This window comes from Phyllobates terribilis, unplaced genomic scaffold, assembly GCF_046119375.1.
Source record: "Phyllobates terribilis strain yellow unplaced genomic scaffold, ASM4611937v1 Scaffold_250__1_contigs__length_2853362, whole genome shotgun sequence".
Classification (NCBI taxonomy): Eukaryota; Metazoa; Chordata; class Amphibia; order Anura; family Dendrobatidae; genus Phyllobates; species Phyllobates terribilis.
In genome coordinates, this window is record NW_027363010.1 from 92,241 (window position 1) to 102,120 (window position 9,880).

Sequence of the window (9,880 nt, forward strand, 5' to 3'; positions counted from 1 at the left end):
GGAATATATTTGGAGAAGGTACTTAAACCCTTTGTTATAAGCTTGAACTCATTTGTCGGTGACACCAATGACCTGCTTCGAAAACTAGAAGGTATGACAGTTGACAAAGACGTGACTTTGGCTAGCATTGATGTGGAGTCATTATACTCCTCAATTCCCCATGATAGGGGTCTGGAGGCGATACGTTTTTTCCTTATGGGGAGAGGCAAACAATTTGAGCGACACAATCACTTTGTGATGAAGGCCCTTCAGTTTTGCCTGACCAAAAATGTATTTCTTTTTGGTGGGAAGTACTTCCACCAGCTCAGGGGTACTGCGATGGGGAGCCCTTGTGCCCCATCGTATGCCAATTTATACCTGGGTTGGTGGGAGGAAACCGTGGTTTTTGGAGACATCCCTATTGAAGGTGGTGAAAACATTTTGCTATGGGTTCGATATATCGACGACGTCCTAGTTCTGTGGAATGGGGACAAAACATCCTTTGGAAACCTTGTAGAAAGGCTTAATCATAATGACCTTAACTTACACTTCACTTTTGAGTTTGGCCCCCAGGAGTTGCCCTTTCTGGACATCTTGATACGGATAGGAAAGGATGGGGAGATAGAGACCAGTACATATAGGAAAAAAACTGCCTCGAATTCCCTCCTCAGGTGGGAGAGTAACCATCCAGCCCCACTTAAGAGGGGCATACCGAAGGGGCAATTCATGAGGGTCCGGAGGAACTGCTCGGACGATGCCACTTTTAGAGCCCAGGCCACCGATCTCTGTCAGAGATTTCATGAGAGGGGTTACCCAAAGAAGGTGATAGCTGAGGCCTATGGGGGGACTCTGGCCAGGGACCGCTCCTCCTTTTTACACTCATCTCCAAATGTGGATAAGGACAACACCTTCTGCAGACTCATCACTACTTTCACTAATCAGTCGTATACAGTCCGTAGGATATTACAAAAACATTGGCCGATTCTATTAATGGACGAGGATATTGGTAACATGGTTGACTCAAGACCTATGATTACGTATAAAAAGGGCAGATCCCTTAGGGACAGATTGGTCCATAGTCACTATATGGGCCATATGGGGAACAAAAAGCTGAAAAGCTCCATAACTGGCTGTTTTAGATGTAGTGGATGCGTATCATGCAAAGTTATTACGCAAGGGAAAGACTTCATAAGTAATGTCACCGGAAAAACATTTGTTGTCAAACATTTCATTAATTGTAGATCGAAGGGAATTATCTATATGGCTAAATGTGTCTGCGGAATGGAATATATAGGGAAGACAAAGAGAGAATTGAGAAGAAGAATAGGAGAGCACCAAAGAGATATCGCCCTGAAAAGAGATACCCCCCTGGCAAAACACGTGAATAACGTACATCCGAACAGTAGGGATATAATACGCTATATGGGAATTGACAAAGTTACGGCCCCACCAAGAGGGGGCGACTGGGACAAACTGATACTGCAAAGAGAGACGAAGTGGATCTTCAGAATGCGGACAACGGCTCCCTACGGCCTCAACGAGCAGCTGTCCTACAGGCCGTTCCTATAGATATAGGGTGAATTAGGGAGAGGAGTGTAGGGACAGCCGTCGAGGAGTGGGGGCGCCATTTGCGCAGGTTTATAGGGTGCCAACCTCCACTGTCAGGTAGGGATATATTTTTTCAGGTGCTGAATAGGGATGTTTATAGGTCCCCTGGCTCCCTACATACATTCCTCTAACTCTCCAAATCTATGAGGTGCGGTCCCTCTCCATTGTTCCCTCATATCCCTTCATACCCCTCTCCCTCCTTTTTTATATTTTTTTCTGTTTATATTTTTTTCTGTTTCTGTTTTTGTCATTTTTCTTTCATTACTATTTTGGGCTTAAAGTGCGCTCCTGGGGTTGGGCCGTAGCTTCACTGTGCGATTCTGGACCTATGAAGCATTTCCAGCCTTCTAACCACTGGGGTAAAATGAACGCGTGTTTTATATATACCGCGGTACATATGGTATGTTGCCAGGATAAGTGCCAGTTATTATATGTTCTGGACACTTTCCATGGCTTGGGATATTCATGGATGAGACTCCTTTTATGGTGACATCCAAAGCAGGATGCCGGCTGGTGATCCTGCGTGTCCCCTAGCTATCGCTCCGTTATGTGCGATGTTTCCTTGTCTATGACGCGCATACCGGAAGTGACGTTTGCGTGTCACGGCCGGCATCTGCGTTCCACATACCGGATGTCAGGTGACCGGAACCGGAAGTGACACGATTATGAACAGAGCGCGATTAGGATTCAAAAGAGGATCTAATAGAGCATGAAGTAGCGCTGTCTGGTGAATGAGCTGCGCGACTTTGGGCAGCGTGCATACCGCATGTCCTCTTTCTTCTTTCCCCTGATGAATAGCTAAGGCTAAGAAACGCGTCGGGAGCGGCATCTGGGGAGCGGTATTTGGTTTGGTGACCTTATGAATTTCGGTTCACCACCATCATATGGAGCCCCCTCTGAGATCCGAGAGCATGGACAGTCATCAAAATTGGTGAGGATGTTCCATTTCTATATAGCAGAGTTAAATGGTCACCATTGATGGGGCGAGTGTTTTCATGTTCCCATATCTCAGGGTGAATGCCTTCATGTTCCCACATATTGGGGTACAATAAGTTGATATAGTGTACTGTGGGCTTCATTATCTTTTTTCCTATTTGCCATTCCTTCCCTGGTTTGTGTTAGAGATGTAATATGCTTATATGACATATATTTATATCTCTGGAAGTAACAATATATGGAAGTTCTCTTGGTTATTATATACCACAGGCAGTCAAACTGTGTGTTTTTAGGTCCTTGCATTTGGCATATATTTTATCTAATGGTATTAAACGTTAAGTTTTAAGTTTCTATAGAACTACACCTGCTGGTATCTATATCTACTTTTGTGTAGTTGTTTCTATTATCCCCGTTGCTGCATTTTGCACTCCACACTCCCAATTCACCATTAGCTCTCACTACCGCTCCCTCCCAATTGACCATTTTCTCTCCCCACTCCCAATTTACCATTAGCTCTCCCCACCCCCACTCCCAATGCACCATTTGCTCTCCCCACCCACCACTCCCAATTCACCGTTTGCTCTCCCCACCCCCAATTCACCATTTGCTCTCCCCACCCCCACTTCATCATTTGCTCTCCCCACCCCCAATTCACCATGTGCTCTCCACACTCCCAATTCACAATTTGCTCTCCCCACTCACCTCTCTCAATTAATCATTTGCTCTCCCCAACCACTCCCAATTCATCATTTGCTCTCCTCACCCCCCCATTCAGCATATGCTCTCCCCACCCCCCACTTCCAATTCACCATGTACTCTCCCCACCCCCCAGATCATTATCTGCTCTCCCCACCCCCAATTCACCATGTGCTCTCCCCATCCCCCACTCGCAATTCACCATTTGCTCTCTCCACCCCCCACCTTCAATTCATAATTTGCTCTCCCCACCCACCATGTGCTCTCCCCACCCCCAATTAATAATGTGCTCTATCCACTCCTCACTCCCAATTCACCATGTGCTCTCCCCACCCCCCACTCCCAGTTCACCATGTGCTCTCCCCACCCCTTAATTCCAGTTCACCTTGTGCTCTCCTCACCCCCCACTTCCAATTCTCCATGTGCTCTCCCCACCCCGACTCTCAGTTCATCATGAGCTCTCCCCACCCCCACTCCAAAATCATCATTTGCTCTCCCCACCCCCAATTCACCATGTGCTCTCTCCCCCCCCCACTCCCAATTCATCATGTGCTCTCCCCTTCCCCCACTCCCTATTCTCCAAGTGCTTTCCCCAACCTCCACTCCCAGTTCATCATGAGCTCTCCCCCAAGACCATTTAATTAATTCTATTAAAAATAAATAAATTGATACTTACCTCTCATATAATCCCCTGCAGCTGCACTTCTGTACTGGCATCTTGGCCCTCTATGCAGACGCGTACGCGATGATGTCATTGCGTACGCACCTTCACCAGCACGTCCCATAAGAGGCGGAGGGACTGCACGGCCGTTCAGGTTTTATGGCGGTGAGAGCTCCAAGGGTCCCGGCACACGATACCCCAGTGTCGGCATATAAGTAAGCAAAAAAGATGGTAGCACTTAATAGAAAATTACATAAAAAATGGTGTATTTATTGGCCCGTGTGAACAGGTGCCAATGTTTCGGCTCAAAAGCAAGTGGATTTTTAATGCAACCAAACAAGCCTCATCAGGTCTAAGAAATGTATTTATTTTAATAAAATAAACAGTTTGTATTGTGGAGTCTGCTCCACTTCAGAATTATTACATATATTGGGAATAACTCTTTAACCCCTTCCCACTTAAGGTACTTTTTACTTTCCTGACCAAGCCAAATTTTTTAAACTAATATGTGCCATTTTATGTGGTAATAATTTTTTTCTTGACACATTGTAGTTTACGTTCGTGGTAAATTTAGGTCAATATGATAGACATTTATATAAAAAATATCGGAAATTTGATAAATATTTAGAAAAAGTCTCATTTTTGTACTTTGAATTTTGTATGCCAATGAAATGTCCCATCCCTCAGTTTTTCAGGACCATCTACACATTTGAAAAGATTTTGAGGGATCTATATGTCATGTATACACCTCAAAATATTCAAAACCGTATTCAGAAATTTTGTATAACCCACAGGGCTTCATGCAAAGTTAAATGAAAAATTACTTTTTATTATTATTATTAGCATGTGAAGGTATTTGCAAAGGGGGGTAGCAGAGGAATAGTGAGGCGAGAGATGAACCAGTCGAGCAGCAGAGTTGGGGATGGACTGGAGGGGTGCGAGAGTGTTAGCAGGTAGGCCACAGAGGAGGGTGTTGCAGTAGTCGAGGCGGGAGATGATGAGGGCATGAACAAGCAGTTTAATAGATTGAGGGTTGAGGAAAGGATGGATTCTGGGAATACTTTTGAGCTGGAGGCCACAGGAGGTGGCAAGAGCTTGGATGTGGGGTTTGAAGGACAGGGCAGAGTCAGGGGTTACTCCGGGGACCGGGGAAAGTGTGATGTCATTTATTGTGATAGAAAGATCAGGTGGGGAAGATATGCGAGATGAAGGAAAGATGATGAGTTCAGTGTGCGGAAACAGTTGGCTTATACTCGAGTATATACGGTATATACTTTAAACTGTAAAGTGTTAGTAACAAGGCAAATCAACAGTAGAACTAATATCAGTAAGCTTGGGATAGCAGAGAAAGTCTTTCACTATTTAACGTTAATGTTCTCTTCACAAAGGTGGTGTGCCCAGTCGTGTGAGTTTCCATGTAAGTTCTCTATGAAGCTCTGGCCCTAGCAGGGATCACTGGGTTTTCCGGCTAGGCCGCAAGTCTCTCTCTGATGTTCACTACTAGGACCAACCCTTCTCAATCAATATGTTTCCACAAAGTAAAATAATAGGAGCTATACTCACCTCTGGTGCTGGCACCATTCCAGCTGGATCACTGAGGGGCTCCTGCAGGAACTGAGCAGTCAATGTCTTTGATCCTAGCTGTTATCTTTAATTAACGCCTTTGATGCCGCAACCTATAGTATCAGTGGCATCTAGGTTGTCAAATAAAGGTAGGGGGCTCTTTTAGTCAACCAACTCACACAATGGCCCCCACAGCTGTAATTGTAAATCATGCCTCGCAGCATCGTGCAATAAAGCTCAACCAGGTTCACGTTCTGTAAAGGAACTAAAGTAAAAAAAGTAAAAACCAAAACGGTTTATAGAAAAAAATAACAAATCCCAGGTCCCGTTCTTTGATGTGGACTTGGGAACTGAGCCGACAAATGATGGCTGCATTATTCAGCCATCATCTGCCTCTAACAGATGCGAGTGGAGGGAAGCGACCGTTAACCTGTTATATGCCGCTAACTATCTGTGATGGCAGAATTTACAGCGACTGGTCCAGGTGGGGCACACTGTTCTAACTGTCCCTGCATCATGATTGTGGGGTGCCAAAGGGTTGTCATGACAGCTTGAGGTTTTCTGAACACCCCAGTGCTTGTCATGACAATACTCTGTAGTATCGGTGTCTCTGCGCCTTGACAGGCAGAGACGCCGTCCCTCTTACCGCCGCGCTCCCCTCCCGGCGTCCTCCGGCGCTCCTGCTTCTGCCGGTGCGCAGCTTCCCGGGCATTGTGCTTAGGGCGCCCTCTTAAAGGGGCCGCGCACGCCGTCCTAAGGAGTCCCCGGCCAATGACCGGAGGACCTCTCATATAAAAGGCACCTCCTCCAAGATGGAGGTGCCCATGCAAGGTTGTAGCTTTGTGTGTTAAACTCTGCTTCAGCCCTCAGGTCCTGCTGCCAGCCTGACTACCAGTCCAGCCCGCCAGCTTGACTACAAGTCCAGCCCGCCAGCCTGACTACAAGTCCAGCCCGCCAACCTGACTACAAGTCCAGCCTGACTACTAGTCCAGTCCGCCAGCTTGTCTACTCTCCAGCCCGACAGTCTGTCTACAGTCAAGTCCGCCAGTCTGTCTATGGGCCTTGCCCGCCTGCTTACCTGGAAGCACCTGCCTGTTACCTACCGTGCCTACCAGTCAGCTTATCTGGAGGCTCCTGCTTGTTATCTGCCGTGTCTGCCAGTCTGCCTACCCGGATCACCCGTCAGCCTGCCTGCCGTGCTCATCTGCTGTACCGGTCAGTTCCTGCCTTCTGACCCGTGGGAGTCACCTGCTCTCATACAAGGTTGGTCCCAGAGTAGCACCTGGTCTCTCTGCTCGGTCTTCCCTGGTCACGGAGTCGATTGAGCCGCCGTATGACCTTGGTCAGTCCGAGTTGACAGCTACTTACGCCCCTCTGGTCCCTCCTTGCACCGCAGCACAGAGGTTCCACCACCCGGATCCGTAACATACTCCTTTGAACACATGCCTGTGGAGAGTAGGAGACTGTGATTTTTGCTACATACTGAAGCAGGGCTGCCACCAGGAATTTCAGCACCCCATACTGGCAACATTTCCGGGCACCCTTGAGACTCCACACCAGCCCTGCCTCCACCCCTCAAACTTTCCACCGTCCCACCTCCCACTCTTGGAAAAACTCTGCTTCTGCACCTCGGTTTCACCAATCACACATAAACAGTTCCCATCGAACACCATATCACATACACAGCCATCAGCTTTTGTTTTGGCCAAAAGATTTTTTAAGCCTGCCACCACGACAAGGTAGACTCTTTTGGCAGGGCCCTACTCTACTCTAACCTATTAAACATTTCTTAAACTATCCAATATTCTTTTTAGGTATATTTTGCTTATTTTTCTTTAAGGGAATGAGTGACGTACATTTTTTAAACTAATTGAAACCAGATTGTGATAATTTTTTTATAATCTGTATTTCTGACTTCAGGTTATTGTATCCTGTTTTCTGTACATTTATGGAAATCTGCTGTCTTGCCTGTTTGGAGATATGAACAATAGACATATGGATGTATATATATCACAAGACAAAATAGGGGAGTCTAATTCCTAGGGAGAGTTTTCTATACATGTTCTCATGTTTAGTGACATGCAGATGTCATTGTGCAGGAAAGGGGAAGAGGTGAGCTGTGACACGACCTAATGTGAATGGTGGATTCTGTTATCTCATTGTAATCCTGCTGGCTATGATAATGAGGTGACTGCTGAAAAGGAATCTCTTCTGGACGTGTTATTCTATTAGAAAAGCAATTTCTGTTTATTTATTATTTATGATATAAGGGGTGACAAACTTTAAAGTAAATTCTTCCAAAACGTTAAACTATGATTAAAAGGATTGGCAATTTTCTGGTTATTCTTTACCAATGTGTTTGAGATGATGATAAGGCACTTAGTATTATGGTCTTTCTTGAACTTCGGCACTAAATACGAAATATGGGAAATAGACTATATTTCTATGTTGAATTTCTGCATTAAGGGCCTTTTATTCATCTCACACACACATTGGTTAAGAATAACCAGAGCATGGTCAATGCCCTTAACATAAAAGTTTTGTAAAACATTCCCACTAAACATTTCGCTAATTAAATCTATTTTTCATAAGAGTCATTTAGTTAAATCCTTTGGTCAATTATGTAAAGTGCAAAATTATAATGTAACAAAACAAAGACAAAACGTATAACCAATTAATACAATGAAAATAAGGTCATTTTGTGAGGTCATATTAAAACAACGATCTAAGGAAATGAACCATAATAATAAAGACGTATTTCCATAAATTCAAGAACAACAAACAATAGTGCGCTCTATCCTAAAAACTGAGCCCTAATATTAAATGGGTATTCCCATCTGGGGTACGGATAGTGCATCGCAGGGTCAGTCAGGTGCAGGTCTCAGAACGGAAACATCACTATCCGATCTGTTACATCTGTCTAATGCTAGGACTTTGGGTCAGTAATCCCGCAGTCAGGCTAGGACACTCATCCATAATACAGGGGAACATACATGGCAATAACACACTAATGTAAAACTGGCTACATGTAGAAGATGTGAAGATGCAAATTTACATGTATGGAACAGGCAGTCGTTTTACCTGCTGGTTAGAAAAATCCTTAATCAGGTCTTTAAAATTCAGGTGTCTGGCGAGCTCATGCTCAATTGACAGAAGGGCTCGGCTGTTTAACCGTTGTTCCGTCATTGTAGAATGCAGATAGTTCTTGAGAGTTTGCTAATGCTATCTCTCCTTCTGCTACTCAAAGTGGTTGGGTGATAAAAATTCTTGCAATACACACCTCTCCAAATCTTGAAGCTCGAATTTGTAGATGGCGTTTAGTAAAGCCAGTGGACCCATGTTTTCTGTAAATGTAGCTTCATAAACTTTCCGAAGACGTTGCTACTCAGAAAGTAACGGTGATGTGAGATCTACCTGCCTTCCCATGGGTTGTTCCATCTCTTGCTATTATTTTGAATTATTTGGTTCTTTCCTAGAATGGGTGGTTAAGTATGAAACAGGTTCCTCCGCTATAATCCATTATATTCCAGGTCCTGTCAATTTTTGCTGGACAATTTTATTTTTTTTCGCGATGCATTTTGGCGTTCCCTTATCCAGTGAAAAAACTTTTGCTACTACTTCGCTATCCTTTTTAGGAATTGAGATTGATTCCGTTGCCATGGTTTTTCGCCTTCCCTAAAAAAAAAGGTCAAAATTGCTGTCCCAGATTGAAGGATTCTGTTCTGTCCTCAAAGTAACACTATGTCAAATGCAGTCCATGCTAGGCCTCCTTAACTTTGCTTGCACAGTAATGCCTATGGGGAGAATTTTTTCCAGACGTTTATCCCTCTCGATCAAAAGCATCAAGCTTCCCCATCATAGAATTCGGATAAAACCTCCTTTGAAAGCAGACTTGCTGGTTGGGAAGGAGTTCCTCTTGTCCTATAATGGATATACATGCTTTTAGTCATCGGAATTGACTAATGAGGATGTCTCCCTTTTTTCCGATGCCGCTGGATCTACTGGTTTCAGTGTCATTTTTGGAGACCAATGGTGTGCCGAACCTTGGCCAGAATCTTGGCGCACTGAGGGCTGGGTTAAAAACCTTACTCGGGTAGAGTTATTTCCTATCATCACAGCCATTTCTTTATGGGGCCCATCCCTCAGGGATAAACGGATCTGTTATTGGACTGACAATATGAGTATTGTACACGCCATAAATCACTTGTCATCCTCATCTCCCCTGGTTATCAAATTACTCAGATTTCTGGTATTAAAATGCTTAAGTTTAAACATCTGGTTTTAAGCCCGCCATGTTCCGGGTACAAATAATGTCATTGCTGATTCTCTTTCTCGTTTCGATTGCCAGAAATTCCCGGAATGTTTCCCCGCGGCCAAAGAGGAGGGACATCCATGCCCATCCCTCATGTGGGAGGTGGTAGAGAAAGATTGATGGAG

General features: G+C 44.8%; 1 long non-coding RNA gene across 1 annotated transcript in view; it reads left to right on the forward strand.

Moving 5' to 3' along the window:
- Positions 1-6,420, forward strand: part of LOC141218890 (uncharacterized) — a 56,848-nt gene extending 50,428 nt beyond the window's left edge. Inside the window, exon 3 of the long non-coding RNA XR_012287574.1 lies at positions 6,307-6,420. This is a non-coding gene — a long non-coding RNA (uncharacterized lncRNA). The remainder of the gene's footprint in view (positions 1-6,306) is intronic.
- The last annotated feature ends 3,460 nt before the right edge of the window (positions 6,421-9,880 follow it).